This window comes from Bombus fervidus, unplaced genomic scaffold (genome assembly GCF_041682495.2).
Source record: "Bombus fervidus isolate BK054 unplaced genomic scaffold, iyBomFerv1 scaffold0025, whole genome shotgun sequence".
Classification (NCBI taxonomy): Eukaryota; Metazoa; Arthropoda; class Insecta; order Hymenoptera; family Apidae; genus Bombus; species Bombus fervidus.
The window spans coordinates 1,411,281-1,433,309 of record NW_027212588.1 but is presented as its reverse complement, the minus strand read 5'-3'; positions in this window follow the sequence as shown (position 1 = coordinate 1,433,309).

The following is a 22,029-nucleotide window of genomic DNA, read 5'->3' as shown; positions in this document are numbered from 1 at the left end:
TTATACGCTATGACACATTGCTATATGGCGTTATACGTTAAACCGGAATTCTATATGATGTTATACGTTATGACGCATTACTGTATGACGTTAGACGTTAAACCGTAATTCTGTATGACGTTATACGTTATGACGTTCTCCTATGTGACGTTATACGTTATGCCGTAATTCTATATGACGTTATACGGTATTACGAATTACTGTATCACGTTATACGTTAAACCGTAATTCTATATGACGTTATACGCAAAAAGGTAATTCTGCGTGACGTTATACGTTGTGACGTACTTCTATGTGACGTTATACGTTATGACGTAATTCTATATGACGTTGTACGTCATGACGAATTACTATATGGCGATATACGTTATGACGCATTACTATATGTCGTTATACGTTATGACGTATTACTATATGACGTTATACGTTAAACCGTAATTCTACATGACGTTATATGCAAAACCGTAATTCTATATGACGTTATACGGTATGACGCATTACTGTATGACGGTGTAAGTTATGACGCAATACTATATGACGTTATACGATATGACGCATTACTATATTTCGTTATACGTTATGACGCATTACTATATGACGTTATACGTTATGACGCATTGCTATATGGCGTTATACGTTAAACCGGAATTCTATATGACGTTATACGTTATGACGCATTACTATATTTCGTTATACGTTATGACGCATTACTATATGACGTTATACGTTATGACGCATTGCTATATGGCGTTATACGTTATGACGCATTACTATATGACGTTATACGTAACACCGTAATTCTATATGACGTTATACGTTATGACGCATTGCTATATGGCGTTATACGTTAAACCGGAATTCTATATGACGTTATACGTCATGTCGCCTTATTATATGACGTTATACGTCATGACGCAATACTATATGATGTTATACGTTATGACGCAATACTATATGGCGTTATACGTTATGACGCATTACTATATGACGTTATACGTTATGACGTATTACTATGCGACGTAATACGTTATGCCGTAATTCTATGTGACGCTATACGTTATGACGCATTACTATATGACGTTATACGTTAAACCGTAATTCTGTATGACGTTATACGTTATGACGCATTGCTATATGGCGTTATACGGTATGACGAATTACTGTATGACGTTATACGTTATGACGCATTACTATATGACGTTATACGTTAAACCGTAATTCTATGTGACGCTATACGTTATGACGCATTACTATATGATGTTTTACGTTATTACGCATTACTATATGACGTTATACGTTATGGCGTATTACTACGTGACGTTAAACATTATGCCGTAATTCTATATGACGTTACACGTTATGACGCATTGCTATATGGCGTTATACGTTAAACCGGAATTCTATATGACTTTATACGTTATGACACATTGCTATATGGCGTTATACGTTAAACCGGAATTCTATGTGACGCTATACGTTATGACGCATTACTATATGATGTTTTACGTTATTACGCATTACTATATGACGCTATATGTTATGACGCATTACTATATGTCGTTATACGTTATGACGCATTACTACGTGACGTTATACGTTACGACGTAATTCTATATGACGTTATACGTCATGTCGCCTTATTATATGACATTATACGTCATGACGCAATACTATATGACGTTATACGTTATGACGCATTACTATATGACGTTATACGTTATGACGTATTACTATATGACGTTATACGTTAAACCGTAATTCCATGCGACGCTATACGTTAAACCGTAATTCTACATGACGTTATATGCAAAACCGTATTTCTATATGACGTTATACGGTATGACGCATTACTGTATGACGTTGTAAGTTATGACGCAATACTATATGACGTTATACGTTATGACGCATTACTATATTTCGTTATACGTTATGACGCATTACGATATGAGGTTATACGTTATGACGCATTGCTATATGGCGTTATACGTTAAACCGGAATTCTATATGACGTTATACGTCATGTCGCCTTATTATATGACATTATACGTCATGACGCAATACTATATGACGTTATACGTTATGACGCATTACTATATGACGTTATACGTTATGACGTATTACTATATGACGTTATACGTTAAACCGTAATTCTATGCGACGCTATACGTTAAACCGTAATTCTACATGACGTTATATGCAAAACCGTAATTCTATATGACGTTATACGGTATGACGCATTACTGTATGACGTTATACGTTAAACCGTAATTCTGTATGATGTTATACGTTATGACGCATTACTATATGACGTTATACGTTAAACCGTAATTCTGTATGACGTTATACGTTATGACGCATTGCTATATGGCGTTATACGTTATGACGTATTACTATGAGACGTTATCCGTTATGACGTAATGCTATACGACGTTATACGGTATGACGAATTACTGTATGACGTTATACGTTATGACGCATTACTATATGACGTTATACGTTAAACCGTAATTCTATGTGACGCTATACGTTATGACGCATTACTATATGATGTTTTACGTTATTACGCATTACTATATGACGTTATACGTTATGGCGTATTACTACGTGACGTTAAACATTATGCCGTAATTCTATATGACGTTACACGTTATGACGCATTGCTATATGGCGTTATACGTTAAACCGGAATTCTATATGACTTTATACGTTATGACACATTGCTATATGGCGTTATACGTTAAACCGGAATTCTATGTGACGCTGTACGTTATGACGCATTACTATATGATGTTTTACGTTATTACGCATTACTATATGACGATATATGTTATGACGCATTACTATATGGCGTTATACGTTGTGACGCATTACTATATGACGTTATACGTTATGACGCATTACTATATGACGTTATACGTCATGTCGCCTTATTATATGACATTATTCGTCATGACGCAATACTATATGACGTTATACGTTATGACGTATTACTATATGACGTTATACGATATGACGCATTACTATATGATGTTATACGTTATGACGCAATACTATATGGCGTTATACGTTATGACGCATTACTATATGACGTTATACGTTGTGACGTACTTCTATGTGACGTTATACGTTATGACGTAATTCTATATGACGTTGTACGTCATGACGCCTTACTATATGGCGATATACGTTATGACGCATTACTATATGTCGTTATACGTTATGACGCATTACTACGTGACGTTATACGTTACGACGTAATTCTATATGACGTTATACGTCATGTCGCCTTATTATATGACATTATACGTCATGACGCAATACTATATGACGTTATACGTTATGACGCATTACTATATGACGTTATACGTTATGACGTATTACTATATGACGTTATACGTTAAACCGTAATTCCATGCGACGCTATACGTTAAACCGTAATTCTACATGACGTTATATGCAAAACCGTAATTCTATATGACGTTATACGGTATGACGCATTACTGTATGACGTTGTAAGTTATGACGCAATACTATATGACGTTATACGTTATGACGCATTACTATATTTCGTTATACGTTATGACGCATTACGATATGACGTTATACGTTATGACGCATTGCTATATGGCGTTATACGTTAAACCGGAATTCTATATGACGTTATACGTCATGTCGCCTTATTATATGACATTATACGTCATGACGCAATACTATATGACGTTATACGTTATGACGCATTACTATATGACGTTATACGTTATGACGTATTACTATATGACGTTATACGTTAAACCGTAATTCTATGCGACGCTATACGTTAAACCGTAATTCTACATGACGTTATATGCAAAACCGTAATTCTATATGACGTTATACGGTATGACGCATTACTGTATGACGTTATACGTTAAACCGTAATTCTGTATGATGTTATACGTTATGACGCAATACTATATGGCGTTATACGTTATGACGCATTACTATATGACGTTATACGTTATGACGTATTACTATGCGACGTAATACGTTATGCCGTAATTCTATGTGACGCTATACGTTATGACGCATTACTATATGACGTTATACGTTAAACCGTAATTCTGTATGACGTTATACGTTATGACGCATTGCTATATGGCGTTATACGTTATGACGTATTACTATGAGACGTTATCCGTTATGACGTAATGCTATACGACGTTATACGGTATGACGAATTACTGTATGACGTTATACGTTATGACGCATTACTATATGATGTTTTACGTTATTACGCATTACTATATGACGTTATACGTTATGGCGTATTACTACGTGACGTTAAACATTATGCCGTAATTCTATATGACGTTACACGTTATGACGCATTGCTATATGGCGTTATACGTTAAACCGGAATTCTATATGACTTTATACGTTATGACACATTGCTATATGGCGTTATACGTTAAACCGGAATTCTATGTGACGCTATACGTTATGACGCATTACTATATGATGTTTTACGTTATTACGCATTACTATATGACGATATATGTTATGACGCATTACTATATGGCGTTATACGTTATGACGCATTACTATATGACGTTATACGTTATGACGCATTACTATATGACGTTATACGTCATGTCGCCTTATTATATGACATTATTCGTCATGACGCAATACTATATGACGTTATACGTTATGACGTATTACTATATGACGTTATACGATATGACGCATTACTATATGATGTTATACGTTATGACGCAATACTATATGGCGTTATACGTTATGACGCATTACTATATGACGTTATACGTTGTGACGTACTTCTATGTGACGTTATACGTTATGACGTAATTCTATATGACGTTGGACGTCATGACGCCTTACTATATGGCGATATACGTTATGACGCATTACTATATGTCGTTATACGTTATGACGCATTACTACGTGACGTTATACGTTACGACGTAATTCTATATGACGTTATACGTCATGTCGCCTTATTATATGACATTATACGTCATGACGCAATACTATATGACGTTATACGTTATGACGCATTACTATATGACGTTATACGTTATGACGTATTACTATATGACGTTATACGTTAAACCGTAATTCCATGCGACGCTATACGTTAAACCGTAATTCTACATGACGTTATATGCAAAACCGTAATTCTATATGACGTTATACGGTATGACGCATTACTGTATGACGTTGTAAGTTATGACGCAATACTATATGACGTTATACGTTATGACGCATTACTATATTTCGTTATACGTTATGACGCATTGCGATATGACGTTATACGTTATGACGCATTGCTATATGGCGTTATACGTTAAACCGGAATTCTATATGACGTTATACGTCATGTCGCCTTATTATATGACATTATACGTCATGACGCAATACTATATGACGTTATACGTTATGACGCATTACTATATGACGTTATACGTTATGACGCATTGCTATATGGCGTTATACGTTAAACCGGAATTCTATATGACGTTATACGTCATGTCGCCTTATTATATGACATTATACGTCATGACGCAATACTATATGACGTTATACGTTATGACGCATTACTATATGACGTTATACGTTATGACGTATTACTATATGACGTTATACGTTAAACCGTAATTCTATGCGACGCTATACGTTAAACCGTAATTCTACATGACGTTATATGCAAAACCGTAATTCTATATGACGTTATACGGTATGACGCATTACTGTATGACGTTATACGTTAAACCGTAATTCTGTATGATGTTATACGTTATGACGCAATACTATATGGCGTTATACGTTATGACGCATTACTATATGACGTTATACGTTATGACGTATTACTATGCGACGTAATACGTTATGCCGTAATTCTATGTGACGCTATACGTTATGACGCATTACTATATGACGTGATACGTTAAACCGTAATTCTGTATGACGTTATACGTTATGACGCATTGCTATATGGCGTTATACGTTATGACGCATTACTATATGACGTTATACGTTATGACGTAATTCTATATGACGTTGTACGTCATGACGCCTTACTATATGGCGATATACGTTATGACGCATTACTATATGTCGTTATACGTTATGACGCATTACTACGTGACGTTATACGTTACGACGTAAGTCTATATGACGTTATACGTCATGTCGCCTAATTATATGATTTTATACGTCATGACGCAATACTATATGACGTTATACGTTATGACGCATTACTATATGACGTTATACGTTATGACGTATTACTATATGACGTTATACGTTAAACCGTAATTCTATGCGACGCTATACGTTAAACCGTAATTCTACATGACGTTATATGCAAAACCGTAATTCTATATGACGTTATACGTCATGTCGCCTTATTATATGACGTTATACGTGATGACGCAATACTATATGACGTTATACGTTATGACGCATTACTATATGACGTTATACGTTATGACGTATTACTATATGACGTTATACGTTAAACCGTAATTCTATGCGACGCTATACGTTAAACCGTAATTCTACATGACGTTATATGCAAAACCGTAATTCTATATGACGTTATACGTTATGACGCATTACTATATTTCGTTATACGTTATGGCGCATTGCTATATGGCGTTATACGTTATGACGCATTACTATATGACGTTATACGTAACACCGTAATTCTATATGACGTTATACGTTATGACGCATTGCTATATGGCGTTATACGTTAAACCGGAATTCTATATGACGTTATACGTCATGTCGCCTTACTATATGACGTTATACGTCATGACGCAATACTATATGATCTTATACGTTATGACGCAATACCATATGGCGTTATACGTTATGACGCATTACTATATGACGTTATACGTTATGACGTATTACTATGCGACGTTATACGTTATGCCGTAATTCTATGTGACGCTATACGTTATGACGCATTACTATATGACGTTATACGTTATGACGCATTGCTATATGGCGTTATACGTTATGACGCATTACTATATGACGTTATACGTAACACCGTAATTCTATATGACGTTATACGTTATGACGCATTGCTATATGGCGTTATACGTTACACCGGAATTCTATATGACGTTATACGTCATGTCGCCTTATTATATGACGTTATACTTCATGACGCAATACTATATGATGTTATACGTTATGACGCAGTACTATATGGCGTTATACGTTATGACGGATTACTATATGACGTTATACGTTATGACGTATTACTATGCGACGTTATGCGTTATGCCGTAATTCTATGTGACGCTATACGTTATGACGCATTACTATATGACGTTATACGTTAAACCGTAATTCTGTATGACGTTATACGTTATGACGCATTGCTATATGGCGTTATACGTTATGACGTATTACTATGAGACGTTATCCGTTATGACGTAATGCTATACGACGTTATACGGTATGACGAATTACTGTATGACGTTATACGTTAAACCGTAATTCTATGTGACGCTATACGTTATGACGCATTACTATATGACGTTATACGTTAAACCGTAATTCTGTATGACGTTATACGTTATGACGCATTGCTATATGGCGTTATACGTTATGACGTATTACTATGAGACGTTATCCGTTATGACGTAATGCTATACGACGTTATACGGTATGACGAATTACTGTATGACGTTATACGTTATGACGCATTACTATATGACGTTATACGTTAAACCGTAATTCTATGTGACGCTATACGTTATGACGCATTACTATGAGATGTTTTACGTTATTACGCATTACTATATGACGTTATACGTTATGGCGTATTACTACGTGACGTTAAACATTATGCCGTAATTCTATATGACGTTACACGTTATGACGCATTGCTATATGGCGTTATACGTTAAACCGGAATTCTATATGACTTTATACGTTATGACACATTGCTATATGGCGTTATACGTTAAACCGGAATTCTATATGATGTTATACGTTATGACGCATTACTGTATGACGTTAGACGTTAAACCGTAATTCTGTATGACGTTATACGTTATGACGTTTTATTATGTGACGTTATACGTTATGCCGTAATTCTATATGACGTTATACGGTTTTACGAATTACCGTATGACGTTATACGTTAAACCGTAATTCTATATGACGTTATACGCAAAACCGTAATTCTGCGTGACGTTATACGTTGTGACGTACTTCTATGTGACGTTATACGTTATGACGTAATTCTATATGACGTTGTACGTCATGACGCCTTACTATATGGCGATATACGTTATGACGCATTACTATATGTCGTTATACGTTATGACGCATTACTACGTGACGTTATACGTTACGACGTAATTCTATATGACGTTATACGTCATGTCGCCTAATTATATGATTTTATACGTCATGACGCAATACTATATGACGTTATACGTTATGACGCATTACTATATGACGTTATACGTTATGACGTATTACTATATGACGTTATACGTTAAACCGTAATTCTATGCGACGCTATACGTTAAACCGTAATTCTACATGACGTTATATGCAAAACCGTAATTCTATATGACGTTATACGTCATGTCGCCTTATTATATGACGTTATACGTCATGACGCAATACTATATGATCTTATACGTTATGACGCAATACTATATGGCGTTATACGTTATGACGCATTACTATATGACGTTATACGTTATGACTTATTACTATGCGACGTTATACGTTATGCCGTAATTCTATGTGACGCTATACGTTATGACGCATTACTATATGACGTTACACGTTATGACGCATTGCTATATGGCGTTATACGTTATGACGCATTACTATATGACGTTATACGTAACACCGTAATTCTATATGACGTTATACGTTATGACGCATTGCTATATGGCGTTATACGTTAAACCGGAATTCTATATGACGTTATACGTCATGTCGCCTTATTATATGACATTATACGTCATGACGCAATACTATATGACGTTATACGTTATGACGCATTACTATATGACGTTATACGTTATGACGTATTACTATATGACGTTATACGTTAAACCGTAATTCTATGCGACGCTATACGTTAAACCGTAATTCTACATGACGTTATATGCAAAACCGTAATTCTATATGACGTTATACGTTATGACGCATTACTATATTTCGTTATACGTTATGACGCGTTGCTATATGGCGTTATACGTTATGACGCATTATTATATGACGTTATACGTAACACCGTAATTCTATATGACGTTATACGTTATGACGCATTGCTATATGGCGTTATACGTTAAACCGGTATTCTATATGACGTTATACGTCATGTCGCCTTACTATATGACGTTATACGTCATGTCGCCTTATTATATGACGTTATACGTCATGACGCAATACTATATGATCTTATACGTTATGACGCAATACCATATGGCGTTATACGTTATGACGCATTACTATATGACGTTATACGTTATGACGTATTACTATGCGACGTTATACGTTATGCCGTAATTCTATGTGACGCTATACGTTATGACGCATTACTATATGACGTTATACGTTATGACGCATTGCTATATGGCGTTATACGTTATGACGCATTACTATATGACGTTATACGTAACACCGTAATTCTATATGACGTTATACGTTATGACGCATTGCTATATGGCGTTATACGTTACACCGGAATTCTATATGACGTTATACGTCATGTCGCCTTATTATATGACGTTATACTTCATGACGCAATACTATATGATGTTATACGTTATGACGCAGTACTATATGGCGTTATACGTTATGACACATTACTATATGACGTTATACGTTATGACGTATTACTATGCGACGTTATGCGTTATGCCGTAATTCTATGTGACGCTATACGTTATGACGCATTACTATATGACGTTATACGTTAAACCGTAATTCTGTATGACGTTATACGTTATGACGCATTGCTATATGGCGTTATACGTTATGACGTATTACTATGAGACGTTATCCGTTATGACGTAATGCTATACGACGTTATACGGTATGACGAATTACTGTATGACGTTATACGTTAAACCGTAATTCTATGTGACGCTATACGTTATGACGCATTACTATATGATGTTTTACGTTATTACGCATTACTATATGACGTTATACGTTATGGCGTATTACTACGTGACGTTAAACATTATGCCGTAATTCTATATGACGTTATACATTTTGACGCATTGCTATTTGGCGTTATACGTTAAACCGGAATTCTATATGACTTTATACGTTATGACACATTGCTATATGGCGTTATACGTTAAACCGGAATTCTATATGATGTTATACGTTATGACGCATTACTGTATGACGTTAGACGTTAAACCGTAATTCTGTATGACGTTATACGTTATGACGTTTTACTATGTGACGTTATACGTTATGCCGTAATTCTATATGACGTTATACGGTATTACGAATTACTGTATGACGTTATACGTTAAACCGTAATTCTATATGACGTTATACGCAAAACCGTAATTCTTCGTGACGTTATACGTTGTGACGTACTTCCATGTGACGTTATACGTCATGTCGCCTTATTATATGACATTATACGTCATGACGCAATACTATATGACGTTATACGTTATGACGCATTACTATATGACGTTATACGTTATGACGTAATTCTATATGACGTTATACGTCATGACGCAATACTATATGACGTTATACGTTATGACGCAATACTATATGACGTTATACGTTATGACGCATTACTATATGACGTTATACGTTATGACGTATTACTATATGACGTTATACGTTAAACCGTAATTCTATGCGACGCTATACGTTAAACCGTAATTCTATATGACGTTATACGGTATGACGCATTACTGTATGACGTTGTAAGTTATGACGCAATACTATATGACGTTATACGTTATGACGCATTACTATATTTCGTTATACGTTATGACGCATTACTATATGACGTTATACGTTATGACGCATTGCTATATGGCGTTATACGTTATGACGCATTACTATATGACGTTATACGTAACACCGTAATTCTATATGACGTTATACGTTATGACGCATTGCTATATGGCGTTATACGTTATGACGCATTACTATATGACGTTATACGTTATGAAGTATTACTATGCGACGTTATGCGTTATGCCGTAATTCTATGTGACGCTATACGTTATGACGCATTACTATATGACGTTATACGTTAAACCGTAATTCTGTATGACGTTATACGTTATGACGCATTGCTATATGGCGTTATACGTTATGACGTATTACTATGAGACGTTATCCGTTATGACGTAATGCTATACGACGTTATACGGTATGACGAATTACTGTATGACGTTATACGTTAAACCGTAATTCTATGTGACGCTATACGTTATGACGCATTACTATATGATGTTTTACGTTATTACGCATTACTATATGACGTTATACGTTATGGCGTATTACTACGTGACGTTAAACATTATGCCGTAATTCTATATGACGTTATACGTTATGACGCATTGCTATTTGGCGTTATACGTTAAACCGGAATTCTATATGACTTTATACGTTATGACACATTGCTATATGGCGTTATACGTTAAACCGGAATTCTATATGATGTTATACGTTATGACGCATTACTGTATGACGTTAGACGTTAAACCGTAATTCTGTATGACGTTATACGTTATGACGTTTTACTATGTGACGTTATACGTTATGCCATAATTCTATATGACGTTATACGGTATTACGAATTACTGTATGACATACGTTAAACCGTAATTCTATATGACGTTATACACAAAACCGTAATTCTTCGTGACGTTATACGTTGTGACGTACTTCTATGTGACCTTATACGTTACGACGTAATTCTATATGACGTTGTACGTCATGACGCCTTACTATATGGCGATATACGTTATGACGCATTACTATATGTCGTTATACGTTATGACGAATTACTACGTGACGTTATACGTTACGACGTAATTCTATATGACGTTATACGTCATGTCGCCTTATTATATGACATTATACGTCATGACGCAATACTATATGACGTTATACGTTATGACGCATTACTATATGACGTTAAAGGTTATGACGTATTACTACATGACGTTATATGCAAAACCGTAATTCTATGCGACGTTATACGGTATGACGCATTACTGTATGACGTTGTAAGTTATGACGCAATACTATATGACGTTATACGTTATGACGCATTACTATATTTCGTTATACGTTATGACGCATTACTATATGACGTTATACGTTATGACGTATTACTATGCGACGTAATACGTTATGCCGTAATTCTATGTGACGCTATACGTTATGACGCATTACTATATGACGTTATACGTTAAACCGTAATTCTGTATGACGTTATACGTTATGACGCATTGCTATATGGCGTTATACGTTATGACGTATTACTATGAGACGTTATCCGTTATGACGTAATGCTATACGACGTTATACGGTATGACGAATTACTGTATGACGTTATACGTTATGACGCATTACTATATGACGTTATACGTTAAACCGTAATTCTATGTGACGCTATACGTTATGACGCATTACTATATGATGTTTTACGTTATTACGCATTACTATATGACGTTATACGTTATGCCGTATTACTACGTGACGTTAAACATTATGCCGTAATTCTATATGACGTTACACGTTATGACGCATTGCTATATGGCGTTATACGTTAAACCGGAATTCTATATGACTTTATACGTTATGACACATTGCTATATGGCGTTATGCGTTAAACCGGAATTCTATGTGACGCTATACGTTATGACGCATTACTATATGATGTTTTACGTTATTACGCATTACTATATGACGATATATGTTATGACGCATTACTATATGGCGTTATACGTTATGACGCATTACTATATGACGTTATACGTTCTGACGCATTACTATATGACGTTATACGTCATGTCGCCTTATTATATGACATTATTCGTCATGACGCAATACTATATGACGTTATACGTTATGACGTATTACTATATGACGTTATACGATATGACGCATTACTATATGATGTTATACGTTATGACGCAATACTATATGGCGTTATACGTTATGACGCATTACTATATGACGTTATACGTTGTGACGTACTTCTATGTGACGTTATACGTTATGACGTAATTCTATATGACGTTGTACGTCATGACGCCTTACTATATGGCGATATACGTTATGACGCATTACTATATGTCGTTATACGTTATGACGCATTACTACGTGACGTTATACGTTACGACGTAATTCTATATGACGTTATACGTCATGTCGCCTTATTATATGACATTATACGTCATGAAGCAATACTATATGACGTTATACGTTATGACGCATTACTATATGACGTTATACGTTATGACGTATTACTATATGACGTTATACGTTAAACCGTAATTGTATGCGACGCTATACGTTAAACCGTAATTCTACATGACGTTATATGCAAAACCGTAATTCTATATGACGTTATACGGTATGACGCATTACTGTATGACGTTGTAAGTTATGACGCAATACTATATGACGTTATACGTTATGACGCATTACTATATTTCGTTATACGTTATGACGCATTACGATATGACGTTATACGTTATGACGCATTGCTATATGGCGTTATACGTTAAACCGGAATTCTATATGACGTTATACGTCATGTCGCCTTATTATATGACATTATACGTCATGACGCAATACTATATGACGTTATACGTTATGACGCATTACTATATGACGTTATACGTTATGACGCATTGCTATATGGCGTTATACGTTAAACCGGAATTCTATATGACGTTATACGTCATATCGCCTTATTATATGACCTTATACGTCATGACGCAATACTATATGATGTTATACGTTATGACGCAATACTATATGGCGTTATACGTTATGACGCATTACTATATGACGTTATACGTTATGACGTATTACTATGCGACGTAATACGTTATGCCGTAATTCTATGTGACGCTATACGTTATGACGCATTACTATATGACGTTATACGTTAAACCGTAATTCTGTATGACGTTATACGTTATGACGCATTGCTATATGGCGTTATACGTTATGACGTATTACTATGAGACGTTATCCGTTATGACGTAATGCTATACGACGTTATACGGTATGACGAATTACTGTATGACGTTATACGTTATGACGCATTACTATATGACGTTATACGTTAAACCGTAATTCTATGTGACGCTATACGTTATGACGCATTACTATATGATGTTTTACGTTATTACGCATTACTATATGACGTTATACGTTATGCCGTATTACTACGTGACGTTAAACATTATGCCGTAATTCTATATGACGATACACGTTATGACGCATTGCTATATGGCGTTATACGTTAAACCGGAATTCTATATGACTTTATACGTTATGACACATTGCTATATGGCGTTATGCGTTAAACCGGAATTCTATGTGACGCTATACGTTATGACGCATTACTATATGATGTTTTACGTTATTACGCATTACTATATGACGATATATGTTATGACGCATTACTATATGGCGTTATACGTTATGACGCATTACTATATGACGTTATACGTTATGACGTATTACTATGCGACGTAATACGTTATGCCGTAATTCTATGTGACGCTATACGTCATGACGCAATACTATATGACGTTATACGTTATGACGTATTACTATATGACGTTATACGATATGACGCATTACTATATGATGTTATACGTTATGACGCAATACTATATGGCGTTATACGTTATGACGCATTACTATATGACGTTATACGTTGTGACGTACTTCTATGTGACGTTATACGTTATGACGTAATTCTATATGACGTTGTACGTCATGACGCCTTACTATATGGCGATATACGTTATGACGCATTACTATATGTCGTTATACGTTACGACGCATTACTACGTGACGTTATACGTTACGACGTAATTCTATATGACGTTATACGTCATATCGCCTTATTATATGACATTATACGTCATGAAGCAATACTATATGACGTTATACGTTATGACGCATTACTATATGACGTTATACGTTATGACGTATTACTATATGACGTTATACGTTAAACCGTAATTCTATGCGACGCTATACGTTAAACCGTAATTCTACATGACGTTATATGCAAAACCGTAATTCTATATGACGTTATACGGTATGACGCATTACTGTATGACGTTGTAAGTTATGACGCAATACTATATGACGTTATACGTTATGACGCATTACTATATTTCGTTATACGTTATGACGCATTACGATATGACGTTATACGTTATGACGCATTGCTATATGGCGTTATACGTTAAACCGGAATTCTATATGACGTTATACGTCATGTCGCCTTATTATATGACATTATACGTCATGACGCAATACTATATGACGTTATACGTTATGACGCATTACTATATGACGTTATACGTTATGACGTATTACTATATGACGTTATACGTTAAACCGTAATTCTATGCGACGCTATACGTTAAACCGTAATTCTACATGACGTTATATGCAGAACCGTAATTCTATATGACGTTATACGGTATGACGCATTACTGTATGACGTTGTAAGTTATGACGCAATACTATATGACGTTATACGTTATGACGCATTACTATATTTCGTTATACGTTATGACGCATTACTATATGACGTTATACGTTATGACGCATTGCTATATGGCGTTATACGTTATGACGCATTACTATATGACGTTATACGTAACACCGTAATTCTATATGACGTTATACGTTATGACGCATTGCTATATGGCGTTATACGTTAAACCGGAATTCTATATGACGTTATACGTCATATCGCCTTATTATATGACCTTATACGTCATGACGCAATACTATATGATGTTATACGTTATGACGCAATACTATATGGCGTCATACGTTATGACGCATTACTATATGACGTTATACGTTATGACGTATTACTATGCGACGTAATACGTTATGCCGTAATTCTATGTGACGCTATACGTTATGACGCATTACTATATGACGTTATACGTTAAACCGTAATTCTGTATGACGTTATACGTTATGACGCATTGCTATATGGCGTTATACGTTATGACGCATTACTATATGATGTTTTACGTTATTACGCATTACTATATGACGTTATACGTTATGGCGTATTACTACGTGACGTTAAACATTATGCCATAATTCTATATGACGTTACACGTTATGACGCATTGCTATATGGCGTTATACGTCAAACCGGAATTCTATATGACTTTATACGTTATGACACATTGCTATATGGCGTTATACGTTAAACCGGAATTCTATATGATGTTATACGTTATGACGCATTACTGTATGACGTTAGACGTTAAACCGTAATTCTGTATGACGTTATACGTTATGACGTTTTATTATGTGGCGTTATACGTTATGCCGTAATTCTATATGACGTTATACGGTATTACGAATTACTGTATGACGTTATACGTTAAACCGTAATTCTATATGACGTTATACGCAAAACCGTAATTCTGCGTGACGTTATACGTTGTGACGTACTTCTATGTGACGTTATACGTTATGACGTAATTCTATATGACGTTGTACGTCATGACGCCTTACTATATGGCGATATACGTTATGGCGCATTTCTATATGTCGTTATACGTTATGACGCATTACTACGTGACGTTATACGTTACGACGTAATTCTATATGACGTTATACGTCATGTCGCCTAATTATATGATTTTATACGTCATGACGCAATACTATATGACGTTATACGTTATGACGCATTACTATATGACGTTATACGTTATGACGCATTACTATATGACGTTATACGTTATGACGTATTACTATATGACGTTATACGTTAAACCGTAATTCTATGCGACGCTATACGTTAAACCGTAATTCTACATGACGTTATATGCAAAACCGTAATTCTATATGACGTTATACGGTATGACGCATTACTGTATGACGTTGTAAGTTATGACGCAATACTATATGACGTTATACGTTATGACGCATTGCTATATGGCGTTATACGTTATGACGCATTACTATATGACGTTATACGTAACACCGTAATTCTATATGACGTTATACGTTATGACGCATTGCTATATGGCGTTATACGTTAAACCGGAATTCTATATGACGTTATACGTCATGTCGCCTTATTATATGACGTTATACGTCATGTCGCCTTATTATATGACGTTATACGTCATGTCGCCTTATTATATGACGTTATACGTCATGACGCAATACTATATGATCTTATACGTTATGACGCAATACTATATGGCGTTATACGTTATGACGCATTACTATATGACGTTATACGTTATGACGTATTACTATGCGACGTTATACGTTATGCCGTATTTCTATGTGACGCTATACGTTATGACGCATTACTATATGACGTTATACGTTATGACGCATTGCTATATGGCGTTATACGTTATGACGCATTACTATATGACGTTATACATTATGACGTATTACTATGCGACGTTATGCGTTATGCCGTAATTCTATGTGACGCTATACGTTATGACGCATTACTATATGACGTTATACGTTAAACCGTAATTCTGTATGACGTTATACGTTATGACGCATTGCTATATGGCGTTATACGTTATGACGTATTACTATGAGACGTTATCCGTTATGACGTAATGCTATACGACGTTATACGGTATGACGAATTACTGTATGACGTTATACGTTAAACCGTAATTCTATGTGACGCTATACGTTATGACGCATTACTATATGATGTTTTACGTTATTACGCATTACTATATGACGTTATACGTTATGGCGTATTACTACGTGACGTTAAACATTATGCCGTAATTCTATATGACGTTATAAGTTATGACGCATTGCTATTTGGCGTTATACGTTAAACCGGAATTCTATATGACTTCATACGTTATGACACATTGCTATATGGCGTTATACGTTAAACCGGAATTCTATATGATGTTATACGTTATGACGCATTACTGTATGACGTTAGACGTTAAACCGTAATTCTGTATGACGTTATACGTTATGACGCATTGCTATATGGCGTTATACGTTATGACGTATTACTATGAGACGTTATCCGTTATGACGTAATGCTATACGACGTTATACGGTATGACGAATTACTGTATGACGTTATACGTTATGACGCATTGCTATATGGCGTTATACGTTATGACGTATTACTATGAGACGTTATCCGTTATGACGTAATGCTATACGACGTTATACGGTATGACGAATTACTGTATGACGTTATACGTTATGACGCATTACTATATGACGTTATACGTTAAACCGGAATTCTATATGACTTTATACGTTATGACACATTGCTATATGGCGTTATACGTTAAACCGGAATTCTATATGATGTTATACGTTATGACGCATTACTGTATGACGTTAGACGTTAAACCGCAATTCTGTATGACGTTATACGTTATGACGTTTTACTATGTGACGTTATACGTTATGCCGTAATTCTATATGACGTTATACGGTATTACGAATTACTGTATGACGTTATACGTTATGGCGTATTACTACGTGACGTTAAACATTATGCCGTAATTCTATATGCCGTTATACGTTATGACGCATTGTTATATGGCGTTATACGTTAAACCGCAATTCTGTATGACGTTATACGTTATGACGTTTTACTATGTGACGTTATACGTTATGCCGTAATTCTATATGACGTTATACGGTATTACGAATTACTGTATGACGTTATACGTTATGGCGTATTACTACGTGACGTTAAACATTATGCCGTAATTCTATATGCCGTTATACGTTATGACGCATTGTTATATAGCGTTATACGTTAAACCGGAATTCTATATGACGTTATACGTTATGACGCATTGCTATATGGCGTTATACGTTAAACCGGAATTCTATATGACGTTATACGTCATGTCGCCTTATTATATGACGTTATACGTCATGTCGCCTTATTATATGACGTTATACGTCATGACGCAACACTATATGATCTTATACGTTATGACGCATTACTATATGACGTTATACGTTATGACGTATTACTATGCGACGTTATGTGTTATGCCGTAATTCTATGTGACGCTATACGTTATGACGCATTACTATATGACGTTATACGTTAAACCGTAATTCTGTATGACGTTATACGTTATGACGCATTGCTATATGGCGTTATACGTTATGAAGTATTACTATGAGACGTTATCCGTTATGACGTAATGCTATACGACGTTATACGGTATGACGAATTACTGTATGACGTTATACGTTAAACCGTAATTCTATGTGACGCTATACGTTATGACGCATTACTATATGATGTTTTACGTTATTACGCATTACTATATGACGTTATACGTTATGGCGTATTACTACGTGACGTTAAACATTATGCCGTAATTCTATATGACGTTATACGTTATGACGCATTGCTATTTGGCGTTATACGTTAAACCGGAATTCTATATGACTTTATACGTTATGGCACATTGCTATATGGCGTTATACGTTAAACCGGAATTCTATATGATGTTATACGTTATGACGCATTACTGTATGACGTTAGACGTTAAACCGTAATTCTGTATGACGTTATACGTTATGACGTTTTACTATGTGACGTTATACGTTATGCCGTAATTCTATATGACGTTATACGGTATTACGAATTACTGTATGACGTTATACGTTAAACCGTAATTCTATATGACGTTATACGCAAAACCGTAATTCTTCGTGACGTTATACGTTGTTACGTACTTCTATGTGACCTTATACGTTACGACGTAATTCTATATGACGTTGTACGTCATGACGCCTTACTATATGGCGATATACGTTATGACGCATTACTATATGTCGTTATACGTTATGACGCATTACTACGTGACGTTATACGTTACGACGTAATTCTATATGACGTTATACGTCATGTCGCCTTATTATATGACATTATACGTCATGACGCAATACTATATGACGTTATACGTTATGACGCATTACTATATGACGTTATACGTTATGACGTATTACTATATGACGTTATACGTTAAACCGTAATTCTATGCGACGCTATACGTTAAACCGTAATTCTACATGACGTTACATGCAAAACCGTAATTCTATATGACGTTATACGGTATGACGCATTACTGTATGACGTTGTAAGTTATGACGCAATACTATATGACGTTATGCGTTATGACGCATTGCTATATGGCGTTATACGTTAAACCGGAATTCTATATGACGTTATACGTCATGTCGCCTTATTATATGACGTTATACGTCATGTCGCCTTATTATATGACGTTATACGTCATGACGCAATACTATATGATCTTATACGTTATGACGCAATACTATATGGCGTTATACGTTATGACGCATTACTATATGACGTTATACGTTATGACGTATTACTATGCGACGTTATACGTTATGCCGTATTTCTATGTGACGCTATACGTTATGACGCATTACTATATGACGTTATACGTTATGACGCATTGCTATATGGCGTTATACGTTATGACGCATTACTATATGACGTTATACATTATGACGTATTACTATGCGACGTTATGCGTTATGCCGTAATTCTATGTGACGCTATACGTTATGACGCATTACTATATGACGTTATACGTTAAACCGTAATTCTGTATGACGTTATACGTTATGACGCATTGCTATATGGCGTTATACGTTATGACGTATTACTATGAGACGTTATCCGTTATGACGTAATGCTATACGACGTTATACGGTATGACGAATTACTGTATGACGTTATACGTTAAACCGTAATTCTATGTGACGCTATACGTTATGACGCATTACTATATGATGTTTTACGTTATTACGCATTACTATATGACGTTATACGTTATGGCGTATTACTACGTGACGTTAAACATTATGCCGTAATTCTATATGACGTTATAAGTTATGACGCATTGCTATTTGGCGTTATACGTTAAACCGGAATTCTATATGACTTTATACGTTATGACACATTGCTATATGGCGTTATACGTTAAACCGGAATTCTATATGATGTTATACGTTATGACGCATTACTGTATGACGTTAGACGTTAAACCGTAATTCTGTATGACGTTATACGTTATGACGCATTGCTATATGGCGTTATACGTTATGACGTATTACTATGAGACGTTATCCGTTATGACGTAATGCTATACGACGTTATACGGTATGACGAATTACTGTATGACGTTATACGTTATGACGCATTACTATATGACGTTATACGTTAAACCGGAATTCTATATGACTTTATACGTTATGACACATTGCTATATGGCGTTATACGTTAAACCGGAATTCTATATGATGTTATACGTTATGACGCATTACTGTATGACGTTAGACGTTAAACCGCAATTCTGTATGACGTTATACGTTATGACGTACTACTGTGCGACGTTATACGTTATGCCGTAATTCTATATGACGTTATACGATATGACGCATTACTGTATGACGTCATACGTTATGACGTATTACTATGTGACGATACACGTTATGACGCATTACTATATGACGTTATACGTCATGACGCAATACTATATGATGTTATACGTTATGACGCATTACTATATGGCGTTATACGTTAAACCGTAATTCTGTATGACGTTATACGTTATGACGCATTGCTATATGGCGTTATACGTTATGACGTATTACTATGAGACGTTATCCGTTATGACGTAATGCTATACGACGTTATACGGTATGACGAATTACTGTATGACGTTATACGTTAAA